Below are 13991 nucleotides of genomic sequence, written 5' to 3'. Positions count from 1 at the left end.
TCAAATAACACTGGAAAGATCCGTTAAATTACTCTTATCTTAATTATAATCTTAAACATCTCTGACAGCTTTCCCAAAAAACGGTAAACCTACCTGGGGTTTGAAAAGGCTGCCAATATCAGAATCCCTCTAAGGTTAGGGAGGGGGAGCAGATGTGAGGACTGGTCTCAAAAAAAATTCACTACCGATAAAAACTTACAGAGCAAACAGGCAACATGAGTAACAAGTGAGCAGGGCCAGATGCCATTCACCTGGGAATCATAAAAGAACTTGGAGATAGAAAAGCTGGATTATGAACCAGGAGTTAAACCACTCGCTTCAAACCAGCCTAGATGTACCGACAGGAAGGCAATAACAAGAGGCCAATGCATGAAAAAAGCATGTGGGAAAGTACAGATGAGCAGGTCTAACCCGAGGTTAGGCAAACTAGCAGAAACTGTTGCAAAGAGCAGAAACAGTGGGGAGATGAGTAAGTCCAACATATGGGGAAGAGTCAACACAGCTTTTATAAGGTGAAGATGCAGCATCTCAAATCTCCTGGAGTTTCCTGAAAACAAGGGAGTGGTGGTTGACAGAGTCTACTTCTTTCTTCTAAAGGTTTCAGCATGGTCTTCTAGCAAGACTCCTACAAAAACTGTGCTGCCATTATATACGAGAAAGTCCCTTGCCTGTCTCGCCAAGCAGCTTGTTAGAAGATGATAAAAATAAAAGGTAGGAACAAATGGCCATCAGAGTATCTCAGGATTTGTGCTTGGATTTGTGCCATGCAACACGTTCCTAAGATAACCCAGAAAGGGGGTGGGATGGTGAGATGACAAAGTTTGCACCAAAACAAAATTTGAGTTTACACATGTGTGGAGCTGAACCACAGAAGATAACGTCTAGTTTCTACTCAAACCTTCAAAGATATCAGAAATGGGGAAAATTATTGGATGGCTGTGGCAGGTTGACAGTGGCACTGGCATACGATGGAAGGGGAGAGGAGCACCTATTTGGTGGAAAAAGATTCAAAGTTTCAACTTTTTTTCCTCAGCAAATCTTTCAGCTTTACTCACTGTCAGATATTTATGCCGTTATATTCATGAAACCCTAAAATCCATCCCTAACTAGCTGCAGAAACAGTTAGCTGAATCACATGAACAAGACTGCCATATACTAAGTAAGATCTCAGAAAAATAGTTTGGATTTTATAACAGAGAACAGCATTAATAACCTCTAGCCCAGCAAGATTTAAAAAAATTACTACTTTTCAAATAAAATGTTAGTATCTACCTCCAAATAGAATATTTTTTTAGCTTCAATAGCCTATTTGAAAGAGAATTCAAAAAGCACTTTTCACTTAACGTATCTCTCAATAGTGAGAAAGTTTCACTTCGTAACTCGATAGAGAAAAATAACCTATGAAGTTAATACAAAATCTTGGGCGCTCTACTATTTTGAGAATGCAAGCATCCTGTCATTTTTAAGTTGCAAGGGAGTTAGCTTGCCATTTTGAAAGCCAGCCTAAGAAATCAGGCTATAAGATCCAACAGCATTTGTTATGCAACTTTCAGATTTAGGTTCTAAGCTAACAGCAAGCTGACAAGGCTCAAAATACATTTTACAGACTGAAAGAAACCATTTGTTTTATTCTCCTCTTACAAAGAAATCCAAGCAAGTTTTTTACTTCAAGATAAGGCTACCCACCACATCTCTGGAATACTGGATTTTTGCTGCCAAAATTCAAGACCCAGATTCAGAATAAAAACCATGTATACTTCTGGCTTTATTATGCAGTTTTACATTCTACAGCCTTTATTAAAATACTAACAATCAAAAAAAGAAAGACTATATGCCAGTCTTTTTTCTCACATTCCAGAAAAAGCATTCCATCAGCTATAAAATCATGGTATTACTTTAGCATTTGTTTTTTGTAGTAACTATTTTTTTTTAATCCTGAAAGCATGTGACATAGCACTGTCACAGTCAGTTCCTGTAAAAATACTGCTCCAGTCCATATCACCGAAAGAAACCCATGCCTGAACACTCCTAATGCCAAGCCCTTCCAGGCTAAAAGGCAATATGAACTAAATACACTATGCAATGCTGATCACAGTATAGGATGTTATAGCTAATCAGAATAATATTAGCATATTTACAAATATATAAATACAAATTACCACTGCTATAAAAGAGCTGAGCCTTATTTGTACCTTTACCAAGTGCCTAAACTCCATCAAAAAGAGGCCAGTATGATTTTTTTCATTTATGATAAATTAACACAAAGATAATGCAGAGGTAAAATATTAACAGACCAGCAATAACATACTGATAAAAACTCTCTCAGATTCTAGTGTCAACTAACATTCACGACTCTGTCCTGCTGACATGCAGCGGGCACAAACACCCTACCCTCATAGGGTACCTAAGAATAAAATGTTGATATCTTAAAGATGAGTCAAATTGCACCCTAGAACAAAAGCACTCTAAACAAAGAACTGTCAATACAACCTGCAGAGACTCAATTCTGACCTGCAGCCTTTCCTCTCTATTTTTATTGTGGAACTTTACTTTTAGGGTATAAATCCATTCCTAATCCTATCCCCAGCAAGAGAAAAACAGGTTGCACAAGCAGTGGAGTGCCTGGTTCCATGTTGTTAAAGGGTGAGGAAGTGCTTATGGTAATCAGAGTAAAACAAACACGTAAGCTAAGCTGTTCTGAAAAAATAAATAAATTAGTAAGCCACAATACCTTCCCTCCCCCGCCCCAACTTCTATAAAAAAAGTAACGTGAATCCCAGTATTAACCAATGAAGAACCTGATGTAAGCAAGCATAATTAACACTAGACACCCTCACTAGAAAACCTCTTGAAGAGCACAAGAAACACAGGTTAACCCAACTGTATAAAACCTGACATCACAAAATCTGATACCCCAACTGCTTAACTCAATGTTCCTGTCCACAGGTCTAACATTAAGCCTTCACTGCTAACCTATATTTTGTTCTGTGACAAGATTATTTAGTGTCTGGAATGTTTTCCTGAGAAAGGAAAGAAACAGGAGGAGGAAAACATTGCACACTTGCAAAGCTGTGAAACAGTGAATAGTGGTATTTTCATCATGTGAGTCTTTACTTCAGACAGAACTCTAAATATACCTACTGCAGTTTATCCGAGTCTTTCAACCTCAGATGCATGATTTTGCCATTTTAAAGCAAACCCAAATAGTCAGCAGATCAAGAAAAACTTTTCATATAAACATAAATCATGATGCTGCTGTTTCTGATACATCTGCATTATCAGTTAATCCATTACATGTTGCTCAGAGGCAATGAACCCAAACATGCCTTTCAGTTCCTGGCTCAAGAAATCATTAAGATTAGATAAATCCTCCCCTACGTCTTTGACCACAGGTCCGAGATGTAGAAGCTTGTTCCTTCATTGTTGTTTCACTTTCGGAGTGAATGAATTGCAGCACGTCTGCGACAGGAAGCATGATCTCCTTCAAAGTCATCCTGCCATACCACTCACCATCGTGTTATATATGATGCAATTGCAAGAAAATAAATTCAGTTAGCATGTTTTGGGTTACGTCTTCCAGTAATACAGGCACTCAGCCCATCATGTTCTTCAGATATGTTTATCTTAAAGTATATATTAGTATCTTCTCTTGAAGTACGTATTTTCTAGTAAGTTTTCTAATAAATCAATACCTCTTTGCACATATTAAAATTTACTGCTCCTACTATCTAGATTGGGCTGATGGAGAAAAATAAAGATTTCTATGCAGGTGAAACACGTTCCAGTACAAATGAAATTCTTAAGAGCGACAGTTTAAGTTCATTATACAGCATTTGACTTGCAAAAGTCTGACTATCCTTTCTTTCTTTAATTAATTCTGGATTACACGCTATCAAGAGTGTAAAACCCGTCTGTTCATAAAATCAGGATGCACTAAGAGAACATTCCAGTGTATTTAATTCCTGCTTCAGCAATTATCATATAATAAATAAATCCAAGAAGCAGTTATGTTTCTCATTACAAATCATTCAGACACCAGCTTGCCACACTCCCATTTCTGTGCATTCTCTTCCCTTTTTTCCTTGCAATTTTGCTCATATAATACAGTGATCCAGAAATTTAATATTTAATTTTGTTTTACTGCAGTATAAAGATATATGAGAGTAGTCTGACTAGATTTCTTTTACTTTTTAGGATTCTATACCTTCAGTGAAAGCCTATTGGTGAATGAAAGAAAAAGTAGCCTAAAAGAATGGAATCCAAAATATGAGAAAAAGGAAGAAAAAATTAGAAACTGCACTAAAGTGCATAAGAGATGAAGGAAAATAACAGACTAACAAATAAATAGACATCTCGTGTCATCTGACATTTTAATATGCAAATGACAATACTGCCAAGAAATAAGAACAACAGGACAAAGGAGTACAACTATACTATAGGCAGGGACAGCTTATTTAAAAAGCACAGGCAGCAACACATGCTGCCAGGTGTCACAAGGAAAGCACATTTGTTTGTAGCAGGAAAACACAACAGAATTATCATCTGGGCAGAACCTGACAGTAATTACAGTTTTAAACAGCTTTTAAAAAGCAATATAAAAGGCTTAGGCCAATGCACTGAGTCTGAGAGCACAATGGGGACAGTGCTACCCCCCAACAGACTGCAGAAGTTACCAAGAGACCCACTAGTTCACATCTAATTTTAACTAAGAAGGAATGAATAGAACTCTAAAAGTGAAGGTTATTTGAATCAACAGAGGTTTGCCAAAATATAAAGGGAACACTTATAGCAACAGAATAAAAACAGGAAAACTGCAAAGGTAGACCGTACCTTCAGTTATTTATTTCTTGCTTTTTAGAAGTAGGGTAAGTTGTACCCAAAAAAGCACTTCAGACAAATGTGTCCCCAGCATATGTGGAAACACCTATAGCGGAGATCCCACAGTCATGATCATTTATTTCAATGCTTAACTCTGCCTACTCTTAGAACCTTTTCTTCTTGTTTCTGTGTTGTAATTGAACACCTACTTCTCCCCCTGCTATTTCTTTCTTTGCCAAAACAGTACAGAGATGTACCTTCCAGGATAGTTTTACATATTCAACTTCTCATCTTTTTTCTCCTCATTAGAATACACACCAAATTCTTACAGATTTTCTAGATTTCTAATATTTTTTGCTGACATTTGGGTTTGGCAACAGCTTGACCGTTGAGTTGCATTAGTTTTCATTCACTGTATCTCCAAATGTTTTTATCTCAAATGGATACCTAGCAGCCATTCACCAAGTATATTTATGTGGATTATGTTTGCCAAAGTTCAATACACTGCACATATCCCTTTTTAATTGCATTCCGTTTATTTCAGACTACTCTTAACTAGTGAAAATCCTCCTGAAGTGTAAGCCACACTTTCAAAACACTTCCATCCCTTCTTTCCTCAAGGCTCGATACTCAAAAAACATAGCAAGTGTATTCCACTAGGAAAGACATTAATTAAAAAGCTGAACAGGACTGGACCAAAAAAAGACACCATTCACCACATCTTTGCTGTACATCAGCTGTGAACTCCTGATAACTACTCTGAATATCTTCTCCAAAAAGTTGCAGGCTGTGAAGAAAGCCAACAATAGTTTCACGTGGCCCCATATTTTTTCACTCCATGCTTCCTTGCCACCAGTCAAGATCCACTCTGTCCTCCTCATGATCTTATTACATTGTAAGCATATGGGAGGAGAAACAATTTATACATCAATTATAAAGCTTCAGAGGTTGAAAACTCCTGAGACTCTATAGACTTTGGAAATTTTTGGCGATACTGGAAACAAGCTGAGGAATAAAGGAAAGCAAAAAGGTCAGCCATTCCTGGAGGGGACTGTGCTAAGGAGAAGCCGAGCAATTCCAATCCAAGAAAGGAATCCCAGCGTGAATACTGGGGCAGCTTCATGAGGACCTAAAAATAATTTCCTTTTAAAGAAAACAAAATCAAAACACATCAGCAAATGACTCAATGCCTTCTCATGGCACATTCAATCTAACTGGGGGCTGCCACCAAACAGGGCCATCTGTTCTTCTCTTCACTATACACCATCAGTTCTTCCTCCCTTCCTGTGCTGAATGTTGCGGTCATGGAGCTGTAGGATCAATCAATCAGCTTATCAGTGTGATGGAAAAATAATCTGCCAAAAAACCCACCAAAAGATGAAACCAAATTGGTTAGTCCTGTTATATGAGCAACTGAGAGTCAGCCTAGAGAAGGGGTGTGGAAAACTGCAGCAGGGCGACACAGAGCAGGACAGCTGCTTCTGGGGCATTCTGCCCACTGATCACGTTAGATATAACCTGAAACTGCATCCTGCAAAACAGCAAAAGAGAGCAGTACAAGCACAAAGGCATAAAACCAAAAGTCTAAGGTATAAATAAGTTACAAGTAGCATGGGATGTCAAATGCAAAATGACAGTATCTTAAGTACTGTAGAAGTAGAGACAAAAGTACTAATGACTGCTTAATGGGGAAGATAAATAATCCTGTATGCAAGTCTGAAACGCTCAGACCTTTTTAGTATCATTCCTCACAAATATTAAACATTGCCAGGTATTTAAGGCCAGTTAACCAGGGTTTAGAAGCTCAAGTCCCAAAAGTGGGGAAAAAAAACAGCTAAAGAATATTATGTTTATTAAGAATTATTCAGATCAGCAGGGCTAGGTAAAAATTACTTTTAACTATCTTGGGAACTAGCAGAAGCAAACCCCAAATTGACAGAGGACTTAGGATGTCCCTATGGACTAGAAAAGGACAAATCTAGGACTATCTTAAAAAAGGGAGGAAGAAGGACTTGAGAAATTAGAGATCAGTAGTCTTAACTTTGCTACCCAGAGAGATACCAGAACATATTATTAATCAATTTACAGGCACCTAGGGGATAATAAATGGATAGCAAACAGCCAGCATGAATTTGTCAAGTACAAATCACGTCAAACCAACCTAATTTCCATCTCTGACAGAGTAACTAGATTAGTGCATAAATATGAAATGTCTTCACTAAGGCTTCTACCAGTGACATACATTTTCTATAGAAAAAGCGAACTAAGTTTCGCAATTAGGTAAAAAGGCACAAGAGTAGTTTTTAAAATGTTCTTTTTCAACCTGAAGGATGTTTCAAGTACAGTTCTGAAGAGATACGTCCTGTGTTCTTTAATTATCTTCACTAATGATTTAGAAGATGAATTATAGAGTAGACTTACAAAAATATCCAGATGATGATGAAAAAGGTAAAAATAACTCTGCAGAACAAGATCAAAATTTGAAGCTATCTTGAGAAACTGGAGGAAAAGTCTAAAAATCTTATTCAAACAAGCCAATAATCCACACAGGAGAAGTTACATCAGAAGCAAAAATACATATTGGGGACCCCATGGCAGGGGGACAATGCTGCACAGAGAGAATCAGGACTTTCTATAAGCAGCAAATTCAATGCATGTATGACAAAGTAATGCTGCTGCAGAAAGAAGCATCTCCCTCTGGGCATAGCAGGAACGTTGCATACTGTAAGCAGAAGCGCAATCTCCATTTTGTACTCGCAACCCCTTATCTACAATATGCATCCAGATCATGTCACTGCATTATAAAAGACGACATGGATTAGTTGGAAAAGTTCAGAGGAAAACAACAAGAATGATAATTAAAAAGCATACTAAAAAGAGCTGAAAGAACTAAGTTTGTTTCTTCTTAAAAAAACAAACAAAATCTCACAGCAATTGTGGCACTTAAATCTTCAACCATATAAAGGTTCTTATGAAGAGGAGAAAAGTCAGCCCCATTCCTAATTCTTTTGAGAAAGAACGGACAGGAACAGGCTCCATTTTCAGAAGAGATTATTTAGGTTGGAGTTCAGGCAAAACTTCCTGTGCACAAGGCCAACGCAGCTCCAGTGCAAGGCACCTGGGGAGTTTGCGAATATCTTCTATAAGAATAAACATAGGCAAACATCTGTCAGTGTACTTGTTCCTGCTTCCAGACAGGGAGACAAACAATGATGAACTCCCAAAGAGTCTTAAGCTATGATAACTCCTTGTGACAGAATAGCACATGGTTTCAAGAAAGAGAATCCATAAGATTAATATTTTCAGGTGACTCACGTGGTTTTACAGGATAAATCAGTTAAGTCCCGGTTTGCCAAGCACAGCTATTCATGAGCTGTTTACAGCTCATGTTTACTTACACAAAGTAAACACAAGGATACAGGATCAGCTTCTCCATCATTGGAAATGCCTGTCTTGACTAAAACTTCTACTCTTATTTCAGCTTCTAAGTTATAATAATATAAATGTGCAGTCCAAGATAAGCATACAGAAGACACACAATAAAGTAACAGAAGTAGCTACAATGTTTTTTCCTTTTAATTCTGTAACTATGCTAAAAATACAAGTTCTAGAGAGGCTCTGAAGTTAGTGGTCTCAGTTAGAATACATTCAAGGTTTCAGGTCATTTTAACATATTGTATGAACTCACTTAGCTTGCTGATGTTCCAACAGATCATTTTTCCTCACTTCTTCTCTGAAAAAGATGGAAGAAAACAATCAAAGAAGTTCTCAAGGCGCACTGTATTTTGAGATATCATTATTAAAAAAAAAAAAAAGATTGAAAATACTGCATTTTGAAAATTAATACCACCTTGAGACATTCACTTATCAAGAATAAGAACTTTATTAACCAGCTCTTTCCTCAGCCTCAACAAGTTTGGTAAGGCATGATTGCTAGAGCACTTGTTAGTACCCATATGCAGTCTGGCTGACTGCTATTATTATCTTCAGAGGAGAACACAGATGTCGTGTAATTTGATTTGGATCAGAACAGGAGCTTTCAACTCTACAATTTTTATTCACGGATATTTATTAAGTAACTTCTTTCCTCTCTGAATACAGGACTTGCATATAACCAAATCAACAGTATACATAGTCTGACAGAGTAACTCTTTCTGTAGGCTATTTTCATAGTTTCCACATTAATCTTCACTTTTTAAATGCTGAAGAATTGTAGCTGCAGCATTAATTCCTTTTAGAGTAATCTAAAATGTCAAGGTAAATATTAAATAAAAAAAATTAAAAATCAAGGGTCTGGGATTTTTCATTTTGAGTTATCCATGGCTTTGCTTTTCTTTGTTTACCATTTTATGTTTAATCTTTCAAGACACAAGTTGCTTCTTAAGGACATCTTAGAGAAACTGAATTTTCATTTTTTTTTTAAATACTTGGTGACTCATCCCAGGGTAAAGGCCGCAGCTCCAGCTGGGGGGTCTGCACCATCTACCCCAGCAGCAGCCGATGCCTCCATGTAGGCGGAACTGCTGAAGGGAGAGGCTGCATTGCAGACCTCAGGCTGCAGGGAGTGCCCAGACCTCTCTCCTGGGGTAGGGACAGGCAGCAGACCTGCCTGCAAAAGGTGTGCCCAGGTTGAAGACCTCCTGCAGCAGGTGGCTGAGCTGCAGGAGGCGGTGAGAAGACTGTGTAACGTCAGGGAGGCAGAGAAGGAGCTAGATAGCTGGTTCCAAGCACAGTCTGCAGTGGACCCACAGCCCATGGCCAAACAGCCAAAAACTCCCCCCACCACCAGCACACGCAGAAGGGAGCGGGGGGGCCAATAATGCAGGAGAATGGACAGTTGCCAAGGCAAGGACCAGCAAGAGGAAGAGACCCCCGAAGCCTGAGGTGCCCTTGCAGAACTGCTTCACCGCTCTGCAGGCCGAAGAGGAAAGTCCTGTCACACCAGGAGAGACGCTGGAGCTGAGTAAGTGTCCTGGTTTCGGCAGGGATAGAGTTAATTTCCTTTCTAGTAGCTGGTACAGTGTTTTGGATTTAGGATGAGAACAAAGTTGATAACGCACGGATGTTTTAGTTGTTGCTAGGTAATGCTTACACTAGCCAAGGACTTTTCAGCTTCCCATGCTCTACTGACTGAGAAGGCTGGAGGTGCACAAGAAGCTGGGAGGGGGCACAGCCAAACTGGCCAAAGGGACATTCCATACCATGTGACGTCATGCTCAGTACATAAACTGGGAAAGCTGGCCGGGGGGCGCCGCTGCTCGGGGACTGGCTGGGCATCGGTCGGCGGGTGGTGAGCAATTGTACTGTGCATCACTTGCTTTGTGTATTATTATTATTATCATATTATTATTATTATCATTTTATTTCAATTATTAAACTGTTTTTATCTCAACCCACGAGTTTTTCTAACTTGTGCTCTTCCAATTCTCTCCCCCATCCCACCGGGTGGGGGGGAGTGAGCGAGCGGCTGCGCGGTGCTTAGTTGCCGACTGAAATTAAACCACGACAGTAAGGCAGCCCAATCTGCCCCCCATATAACAACCAGCACCACTAGGAAAAGGCGACGGGTGATAGTAGTAGGTGACTCTCTTCTGAGAGGTACAGAGGCACGCATTTGCCAATCGGACACACTCTCTAGAGAGCTGTGCTGCCTATGGGGGGCTCGCGTCAGGGATGTCACCGAGAGGCTACCAAGCCTCGTACAGTCCACTATTATCCGCTGCTGCTGTTTCACGTGGGCACCAGTGACACAGCCAGGAGCAGTCTGAGGACTATCAAGAAGGACTACAGAGCCCTGGGAGCGGCAGTAAGGGACTCAGGAGCGCAGGTAGGTTTTTCATCAATCCTGCCGGTCAAAGGGAAGGGGTTTGAGAGGGCCAGTCAAATCTGGCGAGTCAACAAATGGTTACGGGACTGGTGCCCCAGCCAGGGGTTCGGCTACTTAGACCATGGGACTCACTTTGAGAAACCTGGTCTACTGGGGGCTGACGGGGTCCATCTGTCAGAGAAGGGGAACAGCATCTTCAGTCATAGGCCTGCCAAGCTGGTGAAGAGGGCTTTAAACTAGAGATGCCAGGGGAAGGGAACCTCAGTCCATCCCACTCCTACCAGTTTGATGCCAGTGCCAGCAATAGATGCCCAGAGCCTGGAGAAGGAACACAGGTCAGCAGGAGAACACCTGAAGAGCAGCACAAAGGAACTCCAGCCAGTAAGACAGCTTCATCAGGGACCCAACTTAAATGCCTCTGTGCAAATGCACGTAGCCTGGGGAATAAACAAGAAGAGTTAGAGATGTGCGCACGCCTGCAGGGCTACGACCTTATTGGCATCACGGAGACGTGGTGGGATGACTCCTATGCTTGGAGTGTTGGGATGGAGGGATACAGGCTCTTTAGGAAGAACAGGCAGGCCTTCTATGTCAATACCCAGCTGGAGTGCATGGAGCTCTGCCTGGGGATGGATGAAGAGCCGACCGGGATCTTATGGCTCAGAATTAAAGGGAAGGCAGGGACAGGTGACATTATGGTGGGGGTCTGCTACAGGCCACCCGACCAGGAAGAGCAAGCAGATGAGGCCCTCTATAGACAGAGAGGAACAGCCTCAAGCTCGCAAGCCCTGGTCCTCATGGGGGACTTCAGCCACCCCGATACCTGTTGGAGGGACAACGTGGCAGGGCATAAGCAATCCAGGAGGTTCCTGGAATGCATCGATGATAACTTCCTTCTCCAAGTGACACAGGAGCCAACGAGGAGAGGTGCTATGCTGGACCTTGTTCTCACCAACAAGGAGGGGCTGGTGGGGAACGTGAAGCTCAGGGGCAGCCTGGGCTGCAGTGACCATGAAATGGTGGAGTTCAAGATCCTTAGGGCACCGAGGAGGGCGCACAGCAAGCTCACTGCCCTGGACTTCAGGAGAGCAGACTTTGGCCTCTTCAGGGATCTGCTTGGCAGAGTGCCATGGGACAAAGCCCTGGAGGGAAGAGGGGCCCCAGAAAGCTGGGTAATATTCAAGGATCACCTCTCCTCCAAGCTCAGGAGCGATGCCTCCCAACAAAGAGGAAGTCAGGCAAAAACACCAGGAGGCCTGCATGGATGAACAAGGAGCTCCTGGACAAACTCAAACACAGAAAGGAAGCCTACAGAGGGTGGAAGCAAGGACAGGTAGCCTGGGAGGAATACAGAGAAATTGTCTGAGCAGCCAGGGATCACGTTAGGAAAGCTAAAGCCCTGATGGAATTAAATCTGGCCAGGGACATCAAGGGCAACCAGAAAAGATTCTATAGGTGTGTCGGGGATAAAAGGAAGACGAGGGAAAATGCGGGCCCTCTCCGGAATGAAATGGGAGACCTGGTTACCCGGGACACGGAGAAGGCGAGGTACTCCATGACTTTTTTTGCCTCGGTCTTCACCGGCCAGTGCTCGAGCCTCACCGCCCAAGCTGCAGAAGGCAAAGGCGGGGACTAGGAGAATGAAGAGCCGTCCACTGTGGGAGAAGATCAGGTTCGAGACCATCTAAGGCACCTGAAGGTGCACAAGTCCATGGGACCCGATGAGATCCATCCAGGGGTCCTGAAGGAACTGGCGGATGAAGTTGCTAAGCCAGTATCCATCGTATTTGAGAAGTCGCAGCAGTCCGGTGAAGTTCCCACTGACTGGAAAAGGGGAAACATAACCCCCATTTTTGAAAAGGGAAAAAAGGAAGACCTGGGGTCACCTCTGTGCCTGGGAAGATCATGGAACAGATCCTCCTGGAAGCTATGCTAAGGCACATGGAGGACAGGGAGGTGATTTGAGACAGCCAGCATGGCTTCACCAAGGGCAAGTCCTGCCTGACTAACCTAGTGACCTTCTGTGATGGAGTGACCACACCAGTGGACACAGGAAGGGCTACAGACGTCGTCTATCTGGACCTCTGTAAGGCCTCTGACAGGGTCCCCCACAACACCCTTCTCTCTAAACTGGAGAGGTATGGATTTGATGGGTGGACTGTCCGGTAAAGGGTGAGGAATTGGTTAGATGGTCGCATCCAGAGGGTAGCGGTCAATGGCTCAATGTCCAGATGGAGGTTGGTGACGAGTGGTGTCCCGCAGGGGTCCATATTGGGACCGGTACTGTTTAATATCTTCATCAATGACATAGACAGTGGGATGGAGTCATCAGCAAGTTTGCAGATGACACCAAGCTGAGTGGTGTGGTCGACACTCCTGAGGGACGGGATGCCATCCAGAGGGACCTGGACAAGCTGGAGAAGTGGGCCCGTGTGAACCTCATGAGGTTCCACAAGGCCAAGTGCAAGGTCTTGCACCTGGGTCGGGGCAATCCCCCGGTCTCAATACAGGCTGGGGGATGAAGGGATTGAGAGCAGCCCTGCCAAGAAGGACTTGGGGCTACTGGTGGATGAAAAGCTGGACAGGAGCCAGCAATGTGCGCTCACAGCCCAGAAGGCCAATCATATCCTGGGCTGCATCAAAAGAAGCGTGGCCAGCGGGTCGAGGGAGGTGATTCTGCCCCTCTATTCTGCTCTGGTGAGACCCCACCTGGAGTACTGCATCCAGCTCTGGAGCCCTCAGCACAAGAAAGACACGGACCTGTTGGAGCGGGTCCAGAGGAGGGTCACAAAAATGGTGAGGGGGATGGAACACCTCTCCTACGAAGAAAGACTGAGAGAGTTGGGGTTGTTCAGTCTAGAGAAGAGAAGGCTTTGGGGAGACCTTCTTGCAGCCTCTCAGTACTTAAAGGGGGCTTATAAAAAAGGTGGCAGCAAACTTTTCAGCAGGGCCTGTTGTGACAGGACAAGGGGGAATGGCTTTAAACTAAAGGGGGGTAGATTTAGGCTAGATATAGGGAAGAAATTTTTTATGCTGAGGGTAGTGAAACACTGGCACAGGTTGCCCAGAGAGCTGGTGGATGCCCCATCCCTGGAAACATTCAAGGTCTGGTTGGACGGGGCTCTGAACAACCTGATCTAGTTGAAGATGTCCCTGCCCATGGCAGGGGGGTTGGACTAGATGACCTTTAGAGGTCCCTTCCAACCCAAACTATTCTATGATTCTATGACTCAGAGCAGTTGCAGGTATTGGGTGGAATGCTAAGTTTACACAGATAGATTACTACTACTAATGGCACTAATGGAAATTATCATTTTCTTGCCATCCCTAATTCAGCTCTAATGCA

General features: G+C 42.7%; 1 protein-coding gene across 9 annotated transcripts in view; it reads right to left on the bottom strand.

Annotated features, from left to right (window-relative positions):
* The window catches only part of PCDH15 (protocadherin related 15), an 896179-nt gene that overhangs the window by 780318 nt on the left and 101870 nt on the right, over positions 1 to 13991 (bottom strand). For 5 of the 9 annotated variants that reach the window (XM_076339470.1, XM_076339482.1, XM_076339466.1 and 2 more), the window contains one exon: positions 8507 to 8551. The exons of 3 other annotated variants lie outside the window; for them this stretch is intronic. The gene's annotated coding sequence lies outside the window, so the exon portion shown is untranslated. The remainder of the gene's footprint in view (positions 1 to 8506; positions 8552 to 13991) is intronic. One more of the 9 variants, XM_076339471.1, reaches the window with a different exon arrangement.

The sequence above is a fragment of the Aptenodytes patagonicus genome, chromosome 5, assembly GCF_965638725.1.
Source record: "Aptenodytes patagonicus chromosome 5, bAptPat1.pri.cur, whole genome shotgun sequence".
Classification (NCBI taxonomy): domain Eukaryota; kingdom Metazoa; phylum Chordata; class Aves; order Sphenisciformes; family Spheniscidae; genus Aptenodytes; species Aptenodytes patagonicus.
Note: the sequence above shows the minus strand (reverse complement) of the source record. Positions and strands in the feature narration are given on the sequence as shown.